Source organism: Macrosteles quadrilineatus, unplaced genomic scaffold (assembly GCF_028750875.1).
Source record: "Macrosteles quadrilineatus isolate MER2022 unplaced genomic scaffold, UCM_ALF_1.0 Scaffold_1__1_contigs__length_201487025, whole genome shotgun sequence".
NCBI lineage: Eukaryota > Metazoa > Arthropoda > Insecta > Hemiptera > Cicadellidae > Macrosteles > Macrosteles quadrilineatus.
Genome location: NW_026542594.1, coordinates 194,077,407 through 194,090,033, shown reverse-complemented (window position 1 = coordinate 194,090,033; position 12,627 = coordinate 194,077,407).

Sequence of the window (12,627 nt, the reverse complement as noted above, 5' to 3'; positions counted from 1 at the left end):
TCACAAACATACATCCATACATCCATACATCCAAACTTTCTCATTTATAATATTAGTAGGATAGTAAGATTGTTTTAGTGAATTTCCCAATGGGGAATAAGCTATTACCATAAGATGGTAAGACCTAGACCCGGGGGCGATTTACTTTTTCGTTTTGAGGTCCCCAGAGACCAAAAACACTATCCGTTCAAATTCATATATAATATATATACAGGGTTATTACAAATGATGTTCATGATTTCATACATACATGAAATATAGTTTTATTTGTTATAGAAAGAAATAAAATGGTTACAACTTTTGAAAAACTCAAAAAGTTTTGACACAGATACACAGAACTGTAAATGCTCGATACGGAAACCCCTTGTGGTACGTCAGATGTCAATAATGTAGTCAAGCTCTTGCTAGACTTTGAAAAGTGTGTCTACGTCTATTGTTTCGATAGTTTTGATAATTCGTTGCTGGATCTCAAGTATGCTTGATAATGGTGATGTGTACGCCTTATCTTTGATGTATCCCCACAAGAAAAAAATCAGGGGGTGATGTCCGGAGATCTTGTAGGCCAGTTCAGGGGTGTGTCATTATTCGGACCACCGAGCTCGTTCCATATCTCAGGCAGTACATTGTTAAGTTCAACCCTACTACAGGTAACATTCAAATGCAGCCATATCTCTTAAATTTCAAGTGACACTTGCCAATATAGTGGTTACTAGGAGGATAATCGTTAAACCTGGTTCTTAAGTGTCGTTGCACACTAATAACAGATTGGTTAATGTAATATTCCAACTGGCAAAAAGCTTTCCTGCCTTCAAATTCAGCCTTTACACAACACTTACAACAATTGACTTGACAAACAGCTGATATGCACCCAAACCAATGTAAATGAAACTTTATGAGTTTTTCTTTCCAATGGTACCAATTAAAATAGTCTTGAAACAAATTAACCCAGTAATATTTATAATCAAAATCAGGAACATCATTTGTAATAACCCTGTATGTGTCCGTAAACGCGATAACTCGAGCAAAAATGATCCGATTTTGATGAAATTTGGTACAAACGTGTAAACCTACGTTTATTCGAACGAGTTCGCGAACCATCAGAATCGAACTATGGGAAGTGGGGTTTATGGCGGGTTTTATGGGTAAACACTGATTTTTCCCATTTTTTACCCTAAAAACACATTTCATAGTTTCTCTTCAAACCATTTTCTAGAGCTTAAAAAGTTGATATATTTTAATCAAATTTGGCAATTTTGTTTATTTCATACTTAGCTATCAACATTTCTATAAAAAAACACCCTAGAATGCCTTCCCTGTTGCAGCAAACCTAAGTACTTACTATAATTAATTTTATTTAAATAGGAAATAAATCTGACAATTTTTAGGGAATATTTTAGTAGAAATCAAGCCGGGTAAATGGAAATTTGCTTAGTCTGCAGGTTTTCTGCGGCGGCGGTATTTACGATTACACATTGATTAGTTTCCGAATAAATTCTTCCTTAAGGGAAGCAAATTCTATTTAATTTTACGAAACCCACACGGGTTTTTCTACTCTCAAGACAGTCGGCGAGCAGACAGTCTCGCACAAAAGAACAGTTAATCGTTCAACCGGACAATACCTCAAAATTGTTTGACAGGACAACTCCATAATGGGATTAGTGTTTCTAAACAAGCCCGTGTGTTCGCTAATAAGGCGGGGATGACTCCCGGAAGGTCTTGGGACTAGTGTTTTGTGCGACTAACGGTACCCGGTAGCTTCTTGGTATCCCTAATAAACTGACTAGACAGTGGACAGTTGTGACTGATGCCGCCCTGTGGGAACCGTGTCTAGAGGTTTGATGAACTAAATCTTCGATTCTGGGAAAAACAAATGTATATCGTGTCAGGAGTGGAATGAGGGAAAGAATCCCAAACACCACTATGCTAGTGATATTAGATTAGTCCAATGGAAACCAAGGCAAAAATGTAGAGGTTTGATGAACTAAATTTTTCGATTCTGTGAAAACAAATGTATATCGTGTAAGTTAGAAGTGCAATGGGGGAAAGGCTCCCAGAACACCACTATGCTAGTGATGTTAGATTAATCCAACCAAGGCAAAAATGTGGTTCGGATTCCACTATGAACTGAAGGTCCCTTAAACTAAATCTCTGATTCTGGGACAACAATTGTATATCGTGTCAGGAGTGGAATGAGGGAAAGAATCCCAAACACCACTATGCTAGTGATATTAGATTAGTCCAATGAAAATCAAGGCAAAAATGTGGTTCGGGTTCCACTATGAACTGAAGGTCCCTTAAACTAAATCTCTGGTTCTGGGAAACCAAATGTATATCGTGTCAGGAGTGGAATGAGGGAAAGGCTCCCAGAGTAACACCACTATGCTAGTGATGTTAGATTAGTCCAATGGAAACCAAGGCAAAAATGTGGTTCGGGTTCCACTATGAACTGAAGGTCCCTTAAACTAAATGTCTGATTCTGGGAAAATAATTGTATATCGTTTCAGTTAGAAGTGGAATGAGGGAAAGAATCCCAAACACCACTATGCTAGTGATGTTGGATTAGTCCAACCAAGGCAAAAATGTGGTTCGGATTCCACTATAAACTGTAGGTCTCTTAAACTAAATCTCTGATTCTGGGACAACAATTGTATATCGTGTCAGGAGTGGAATGAGGGAAAGAATCCCAAACACCATTATGCTAGTGATATTAGATTAGTCCAACCAAGGCAAAAATGCGGTTCGGATTCCACTATAAACTGTAGGTCCCTTAAACTAATTCTCTGATATTATTGATTCTGAGTGCAATTAGGGAAACGCTCCCATTAGATTAATCCAATGGAAATTAATTGTACAAAATAACAAAAGCAATGGTTGGGAAAGGGTTCTTGTATTCCGATCGCCACTCGATATACAGGGTGATCAAAAAATGTGGGGACATAATTTACATAGTGGTTCCTTGGGTCAAAATAAGTAAAAAGTGTGTGTAGACATATCCTACCTCGTTCCCTTCAGAGTATGTGTTTTCGCAAAAGCGTTTATTACTCCGGTTTGAGCTTTGCAAAAATGTTTACCTTTTTGGCCACTATCTTTGTGCACAATGTGAATAAAAAATTCAATTGTTTAAAAATGGCAACTATGTATGCCAAATTCTATTGAAACAGAAAATATTTACAAAATAATTGCAAAATATATCCAATCTAGTAAATTTTTATGTGCATTTCAACAATATCTTATAAGACGCTTAGTTTGGAGAAATAAACACTTGGGAATACATTTCTTTCTAGCTACCCTTACAGTATTCTCTATTTTAACAATGAAAAAAAAAACGTTGTTTGGTACAACTTTACCGTACGCTGGATATAGCCAGAAATCAATTATTCCCAGTTATTCTTTGTCCAAACCAAGCTTATAAGCTTATAAGATATCGTTGTAATCTGCTTAGATTTACTAGATTTTAAGCACATTGACATTTGAGTTACGAGTTTATAAATTCTTTTGTGAAAACCCCATAAAGGCATACTTACGCTAAACGGAACGAGATAGGGCACATGTTTATACTGTATAATCTTTTTTGCTTATTTTGACCCAAGAAATCACTACGTATATTGTGTCCCTACATTTTTTGAACACCCTGTATATTTGATACAGGTATATAACACCCAATGTATTAAGTGATGAAAGTTATTTCATTCCAGGCCAATTAATACAAGCTCAATGTCTAGTTTTACCATAGACTGCAATTATTTAATGAGATCACTGTGCAACATAAAATAAACGGACACATACTTTCAATCTGACACATCTTTAAATGCCACATACAAGACAGATGGACAGAAAAAGAGAATTTGTTTACAAATGTTCATTTTGTATTTAATCTATTATTTAATGGGCCAACATGAATTTTGTGATAATTGTTTTTAAGCTGCCATGCAGATAACCATGTTTAATGTGTCATTGGTTAGGTCGTGGCCTGTAGATTTGCCATCAAACAAAAATGTTTGAAATTCCATCAGGGCTCTGCCCCAATGGCCTTCAAAGTTCCCCCATGTTATTGAGAAAATGTTTCTTTACATTTGAACATGTAATGAAACACTAATATTTGAAACAGGTCATACTGAAATTGAAATTTGGAACCATGAGCTATAAGGATTTATTAGATTTGTAGAAAAGATAAAAATCTACTCGGTTTATTTGGTTAAAAAAATTGGCTTTTCACTGCAAAATACGTTTATGAAGGTGCAATGAATTTAAAAGTCAACTGACAGTACAGCAGTTACACTTTGTTAAATAACAAGAGCTACAATAAGCTATAATAAGTTCTATTTATCTCTAATATATAAAATTCTCGTGTCACAGTGTTTGTCTGCAAACTCCTCCGGAACGACTTCACCGATCGTTATGAAATTTGGTGTGTAAATTCTGTAGATATGCGAATCGGACGTAAACTATTTCCCGCTTCGAAATTCTTAAAAGGGCTCCGCCCCAGTGGCTCTGGAGTTTCCCATGTTAACCTTATGAGAAATGGAATTAATGAATCTTAACAGCTGTTTCAATTAAACAAGTTGGTTCTGTTCTATGATGTTCAATAGCATTAAAGTTACAAGGATTACCAACAGGGTGCAGCACTATTATTTCTTTTACATTTATGACAACAGCTAATTTGCAACCAAAAGGTGAGTGAGCGTAGCGAACGAACTTCAACCTGGAGGCGAGTTAGCGTAGCGAACGAGCTAACCTGAAGGCAAGTGAGCGCAGCGAACGAGCTCCAACCTAAAGGTGAGTGAGCGTAGCGAACGAGCTCCAACCCAAAGCTGAGTGAGCGTAGCGAACGAACTTCAACCAGGACGTGATTGAGCGATGCGAACGAGATCATCTTGAAAATTAAACGTAACGGTACTTTCTTTCCATCGGTCTGTCTTAGGGGAAACCTATAACTTAGGCGATACGAAGTTCGCCGGGTCAGCTAGTATTAATATAAATATATTTCCCTGTGAAAAAATAAAATTAATTTTTTTAACAACATATGGGCTTTATGGGTTGCCATGCTGGTGACGAAATAACAAGAAAATATGAACAGAAAATCAAAACAAATGAAAGAAATTCCAATCACATGTTTTATATACAGTACAGCGTGGGGTGGAATATGTCTGTTTACATTACGTATTTTTGGTCGAATTTTCGGCCACTGGACGACCTCTTGTACATATTATTTACCGCACTTCTAATATTTATAAGTTTCAACCAACAGTTAATGTGAAAATGATCATTGTTGGATCAATTAATTAATCGTACCCATTTAAACAAGAAACATCGTTATTCGACTACCCTAATCGTGTTAGTTCGGTTTGCTCTGTCCACTAATTGGTACAGAGGGTATTAATTAATATCCAGTAGCCATCCACTTTGAGCCATGTCCAGTCACAGTAATGGCCATAAGCGCATTACCCCTTGTGCAGTTACCTTGATTACAATGTTATTAAACCGGACCTGCAGATACAATAGCGGATTATTGTTTTAGCTTTGACCTCCCCTCCCCCCCCATCCACCACGCCAAACCCCGGCTTTTAATGTTACGATTCTGGATGGATTTGTTTGTGCTTGTTTGAAAGGCTAAATATTACAGTACTTTACTTATACTTAATACTTCAAGGTAAAAAAGATTACCAACCTCTAAACAATAGTAAATAAACTAGCTGGTATTGACTTTATGCATATTCTTTTTAATACTTTTTTAAATACTTTTTCTTTGAAATGATGACTATTCAAAGTAGGTATTTTAAGCCAAGTATGAATGGAGATGATTGTAGGATGAGTGTCGCGATCTTGTAGTCTTATTAGTGACTAAGGCCTACATATTCCTTAGGCACAGCTGTTAAATAGCCCATACAGCTAATGGCAACTAAGGGACCTACTGTTTATAGTGGAATCCGAACCACATTTTTGCCTTGGTATATACGAATTGGTCTAATTATAGGATAGTACTACTGCGGATAGTCGTTGTACTCACTCGTGCGGACGTTAATCTACACCAGGGAGTATCGCATCCACAGCGCATGTCTATAAATATCCACAATTCGTGACCTAGTAGCTGGATTACAGGATACCGTCCCAGTATTAGAGGTAGCTGTGTTTTAGTATTTTTTTAAGGGAAGTAGCTATCACCGTAGGTGTCACGGTAAGATATTCCGTTTTACTTTGTATTTTGAAGTCCTTAGAGGCCAAAAATATTCGTTAAAACTGTTATTTATGTTTAGAGTGGAGCCTCAATAAGAAAACCCTAGAACAAGTTGTCTATTTTTCAAATGGCATATCATTGATCTTATATAGTTACAGGTTATTGCAAACCTCGATAAGGAGTCAAACTCGATAACGAGTCATATTTGATCAACCCTATGAGAGGCTTGTTATCAAAGTTTTACTGTATGTATATAAAATATATGTGTCCGTACATACACGAAAACTCGACAAATTTTTGCCCGCTATTGTTGAAATGTACCATGCACTTGTAGACTTGTACGAATGCAGCCCTACAAGTATGTATCAACTTGTAAACTCGAATGAGTTCGCAAACCAGCAAGATAGTAATGGAAACTGGGTGTAATGGGATTCTGAAATATTTTAAACATGGTTTATATTGTTATGAAAAAGATCGTGACGTAGTACAAGAAGACGACGTACAAGAAATAGTTTGGACCGTTTACCTTACAAAAAACTTCAAAGATGCCAAATGCAAAAGATAAACACAAAATAACAAACTGTACTGAGCCTAAATGTACTCTCGTCCCAATTTTTGCAAAACCTTAAAGTAATTTGGTACAAAGACTAATCTGAAACAAAGGACGGTATTCTGTTGCTGTTGTGAGAACAGTATCCGACCCATCTCCAAGTCCATAGATCCGCTTCCTGGACCGGTGTACCGTGTACCGCATCTCCAGCAGATATGTAGGGCTTCCATGTGAGAACCACTGAGCTAAAATTATAACTGGAGGTAGCACTGCCATGGCAGAAGTCTGTCAAAAGCGAGTCGCTGATTTTGTTAGGTTGGTATAGCAGTAAGTTTTTTTACCATAGCAATAACATGGCTTCTTATAACTAGGTTGGTATAGCAGTGAGTATTTTTGTCATACTTGAATACTTTTAATACTTTAATAATTTTCTTTGAAATGGCGACCATACAAAGTAGGTATTTTAAGCCAAGTATAATAATAGCCATAGCAATAATATGGCTTCTTATAACTCACACCTCACGCAAACATGGCGGCTGGTGACACGCATCTTTGACATTCAGTGCTACCTCCAGTTAGAATTATAGCTCAGTGGTGAGAACCACACTTCCACGGCCTTCTTGATTTCGTCTCATTGCATTGCACAGGTGGCTGTGGCAATGTTCGATGTTTGAGAGATTGTTATAGTTATTTGTGTAACTAGTGGGCAAATAGACACTTTGCTGCACACGAGAGCAATGTTTATGCACGAGCCGCAGGCGAGTGCGGAATGATCGAGTGCAGCAAAGGCCTTTTGCACTCGTGTTACACATTATATTTTTCCTACACTATAAATCATATAAATAATTTTATATTTTTTTTATTATTTTTTGCTTTTTAGCATATAAGCAAAGAATAATCTTTCAAACACTATACAACACGTTTTTAGGTTCAGCTGGCAACACAAATAGGTGCCCTAGAGAAAGTAGTACCCGGTCCGTATCACTCCGCTATTTTTCCTCGGCAAGAAATGTGCTTCTTTGAGAATATAGTTCCGTATGTTTTTGTAATTTGAAGTGGTTTCCGCGCCTAAAAAATGCTTTAAAGGTATTTTCTTGTTTATTAAGATCGTAGGAATGTTTTAAAAACGTTTAAAAGAAAAGTCCAGAAAGTTCAGAAATACCGAAACTATAAACACGAAATGACAGGTTAAATCGTGGTTATAATAGTCAATCAGCTGCTCATAGTATTATTATCTTTAAGTGTTGCCAACCTATTTCCAAGCGTACACGGATTACATGCATAATAGAACCACGCTGTTTTGTGGTGTTTCGTTGGAATCCTGATGTGCGGCAAAGTATAAACCGTACGGCAAAGTATAAATATGCAGCAATTAGCAGCTTTCTGTACTAAAAACAGTACAAGGAAGCCAACTTTGTCGGGTGACTGTAGGAAAAGGTATTTTCTTGTTTATTAAGATCGTAGGAATGTTTTAAAGACGTTTCAAAGAAAAGAACAGAAAGTTCAGCAATACCGAATAAACACGAAATGACAGGTTAAATCGTAGTTATAATAGTCAATCAGCTGCTTATAGTATTATCTTTAAGTGTTGCCAACCTATTTACAAGCGTTCACGGATTACGTGCATAATAGAACCACGCTGTTTTGTGTTGTTTCGTTGGAATCCTGATGTGCGCCAAAGTATAAACCGTACGACAAAGTAAAAATATACAGCAATTAGCAGCTTTCTGTACTATAAACAGTACAAGGAAGCCAAATTTGTCGGGTGACTGTAGGAAAAGGACATTTTTATGACAAAATTACAAATTTTTCGAGACGTTTCGGGACCTGGAATCTGACCACGTCGTCAGATGAGGGATTAACTAAATCAACAAGATTAGTGAACAAAATCGGTTGAAGCTGGAAAATCACGATTTAAAAGCCACACAGATAAATCTAGTAATCAAACGAACCCCCTTAAACACTGTATAAAATATGCAATAAAACAAAATAAAAGATTCTTGACACAAGAATTAGTACTATCCTTAGTTTAAAGTTCTTTTTGGTGATGGTAAGTTTACGTTTTTAAAATGATTAATACGGATACCTATTTTTCTTTACAAAAAATAATCATCCACCATCATGGGAAATGTCCATTTTGACGCTTTTTTTAAATTCCTAAAAAAGTAGAATCGTTTTGTAACTTTTCATTTAAGCCCGACAAATTTAATAAATAAAAATAGTACTGAATTGGGACTTAAATAGAGGGATCCTCAATTTGCAAATTGTATAATCATTTGTTGGCCAGAGACCTCGAATTCCAAAAATTACATCTAATAAATTTCAATTTAGACCTAAATATACAATATGTTGTAGCAATTTATGTTACTATCTATTGCTAAAGATTTTGTCAGTCACGTTCAAACCAAAGAAATAGCTAAATACTCAAATGTCGCGACGGAGCGAGTTCAAGTCATTAGAATTGTTACCGGTGCCAAAAGATTAGATTATTGTAAATCTCTGTTCATAGAATCTAATACCTATATTAACTGTTGTAAATCTGTATATTTATGAAGTCTCCACTTTTGTGAAAAAGAACTCAAACAAACACGTTTTACGAGGAAATGTCCATAGCCACTTAACAAGAAATAGAAATTTTATTGATGTAAGTAGAGTAAGACTGTCAAGATCTCAAAACTATCATACCCACTTGGGGGTAAAAATATTTAACATGTTTCCAGTTGGTTTTCGTACATTTGCCCTTAAAAGAATTTTCAAAAAAAACTGCTCCCTTGGTGTAAAGCCAATCTTATGTACAAATTAAGTGATTTCAATTCACAATTTGTAAACAAATATTTAAATTTTATAGTTGTTTATAAATAATGTTTCTATTGTTTAGATTGACGATGTCTATTGTAATTCTTGTGAATTATAATTAACGACTAATAAACTTGTCTATTGTCTATTGTCGGAGTTACTTCATCCAATATAGCCTACATTTTAACTGTTCCCTTCCCCTCATTATTTACTTCCATGGTTAACACCTAAATGTGACAATAATAATTATTATTAGTCAACCAAGAAAATTGTTTAGTAACAAAAAAAAACGTAAAAAATCAACACTCCCGCCAAATATGAATCGCATTCTGAGACTGATTAAATTTCCGCGACCGCGATCGGTGTCAGCCAGTTGACAACATTATTGTGTTTATTTATTCAATTGTATAATCCGAATATAAGAAGTGCCTGCGGAATTCGAACGGCACCACCACAGGCACACGTATGTATGTTGGTGTGCGTCGATGCAATCGAAGGCGTTTGCGTTCTCTTCAGCACTGTATACACACTATATACTGAAGTAATATATAGTCAATGATAGTAATGCACCGACATTATTTTGAAATTATGACAGATTGTATAACAACTCTCGGTAAGAATTGTGTTAATTTTTACTTAGGTTGAGATGGTATAAAAGTCGATAAAAAATCATAGGTCTAAAATGGCTAGCTTTCTGTCAATATGTCTGTCTGTTTTTGGGGGTTTTTAATAAATAGTAGCTTTCGAATGCTTTGAATTGTTGACTTAAAACTTAGTAAACATATAGTGACAGGTAGCAGATTTCAAAATTGTTTCAAATTAAAATGGCTGCCATTTTGAAAAAATTATTTTACAAAAAAATATAAATAATAATTTTTTTCTGAAATAATGTTATGACTAACCCAACAGTGTTTAGGATGACTAAATAAGAATAAACAACTAATATATTTCAATTTTTGTGGTTCCGTGTACAGTATATGCATTCATGATGTTTGAATTTAATCCTATTTTTGTTTGAAGGAAAAAACTGCCATTAAAAAAACTGCAATTATCATAGATTATAAAGGATGTTTATCATTTTCCTTTTTTATATCAATCCATATAAATTATACATCAATCCATTGCTACATTGCTTATTCCAACTTTTGCCCTTCAGTTGGCTGGTGCTCCAATGTCAGTTATATTTATTTACACAACTGTACAAATAATTATTCATCTCCAATAAAAAAAAATAAATAAATAAACAGTATCAGCAATCTGACACACACTTTTTCCCATTTTCTTGGTGGGAGTAATTATGACATATAGGGAAAATCACAACAATTGCAATAACTTTTGAACAGTATTTGTTACAGCAATTTTTCTTTGGAATTATAAGGACACATTAAATTGAATAACATATTAATCTTAATCAAAACCGGGTTTTTCTAAAATCTGACTTTTTGTTATTTTATGTTTTTTTTATGGGGAAATAACATAAGTTACAATAACTTTTGAACCGTAATTTTTACAGGAATGGGATTTGTACAATTTTGTTCAAAATTTAAGGGACTATAACATACTAAACTTTTATCATAATCGCTCAGGCCATTTAAAAAAAATCCGATTTTTACGTTATTTTCTGGTTTTTATGGCAAAATTACCAATAATGGCCTAGAGATACACTATGGATTAGTGCCTACATACCAAACATCATCAAAATCAGACAACAGGTGTGGTCTGTAGCTCTGTACACATCCACACAGACATCACTTTTCGGGTCGAGGGGGACCCTAAATAAATATATATCAACTTAAAACTAAAACTCTAAAATTTGGACGAAAACAATACTTTCTCCACATACTATGGGATAGGGGTAGAAAGTAAAAATGATACTAGCTATTTCAAATCAGGCAATCCAGGTTAAAATTAAAATCTATTTAAGATTCATCCATTGCAGAGTATCTTGTATATGGATAAAGAATTATTTATATTGTAAATTCATTTCATACAGTATGTATATGGATTCATGGCATTGCCAAACCAATTAATGTTTGAATTAAAAAATGTATATATATTATCACACTGATTAAAAATCAGGTAATATTAATTTGAAATCTAAAAAATAATTCATGTAACCCCACCTGTTTTTTTTCTGAGTATCTGTTATCATTACATACAGCATTTAGTTTCAAATACAAAAAGATTATCCTTATCGGCCCCTTGAAATACAGGGTGTTTTTAAAAGAATGCCGGGATTTCAAACTGTCGTTGCTCAGGGACTATTCAAGATAATTAAACGATTCAAACGTCAAATTGAAGGGGAAAGAATAAAGTTTTTTTCTCATTCATTCATACAATTCGGAACGATTTAATAACATTCAGATTTTCATCAATCTTATATGAGCGTAAAACTGTCAAAGTGTGTACGCTTAGGGCGATCGGCAACTTTATCTGATGTCTTAACTAAATCTTTTTCGGCACAAAGACTCTATCTTTTATAGATAACAACATAAAGTGACCAATTTAGGTCTTTAAAACTGAATACTTCGTCGGGCAATCGATTTTTTGGGCTTATGATGCAGAAATGTCGGATTTCTTCGACTATGTCATCGTTTGTTTTTAGCCGGCCAGGTGAATGTCTTTTCAAAACACTTCGGTGCCACAAAACTCATTAAACCAGCTTCAAGTTTCTTTATCATCAAGTAGATTTAAATTTACTTTAATTTTGCAATGGATATAACCTCTGCGAACTACAGATTATAATCTGTGCCTTCTTTTGCGCCGTAAACGTCGCACTGGCGACTCCCGTCAGGCATATGAGTCACAATAGCGGCCTATCACGCCAAAACTGTTTTACGCATACCAAGGTCAAAGTTTCCTCCCTTGCTGCATGGGAAACAAAACTTAGTTATTTTAGCTTCAATTTGACGTATAAAACGTTTAGTTACCTTGAATAGTATCCAAGCAATTACCATTTAAAATCCCGGCATTCTTTTAAAAACACCCTGTATATTGATTCTTCTCAGAACCAGGTTATGTGCTCAATGCTCGGGTGTCCACTCTTCTCTTTGTTGTGAACATAGTTCAGCAATTTTAAACTGAACATATTGTTTCCAGACAGAAC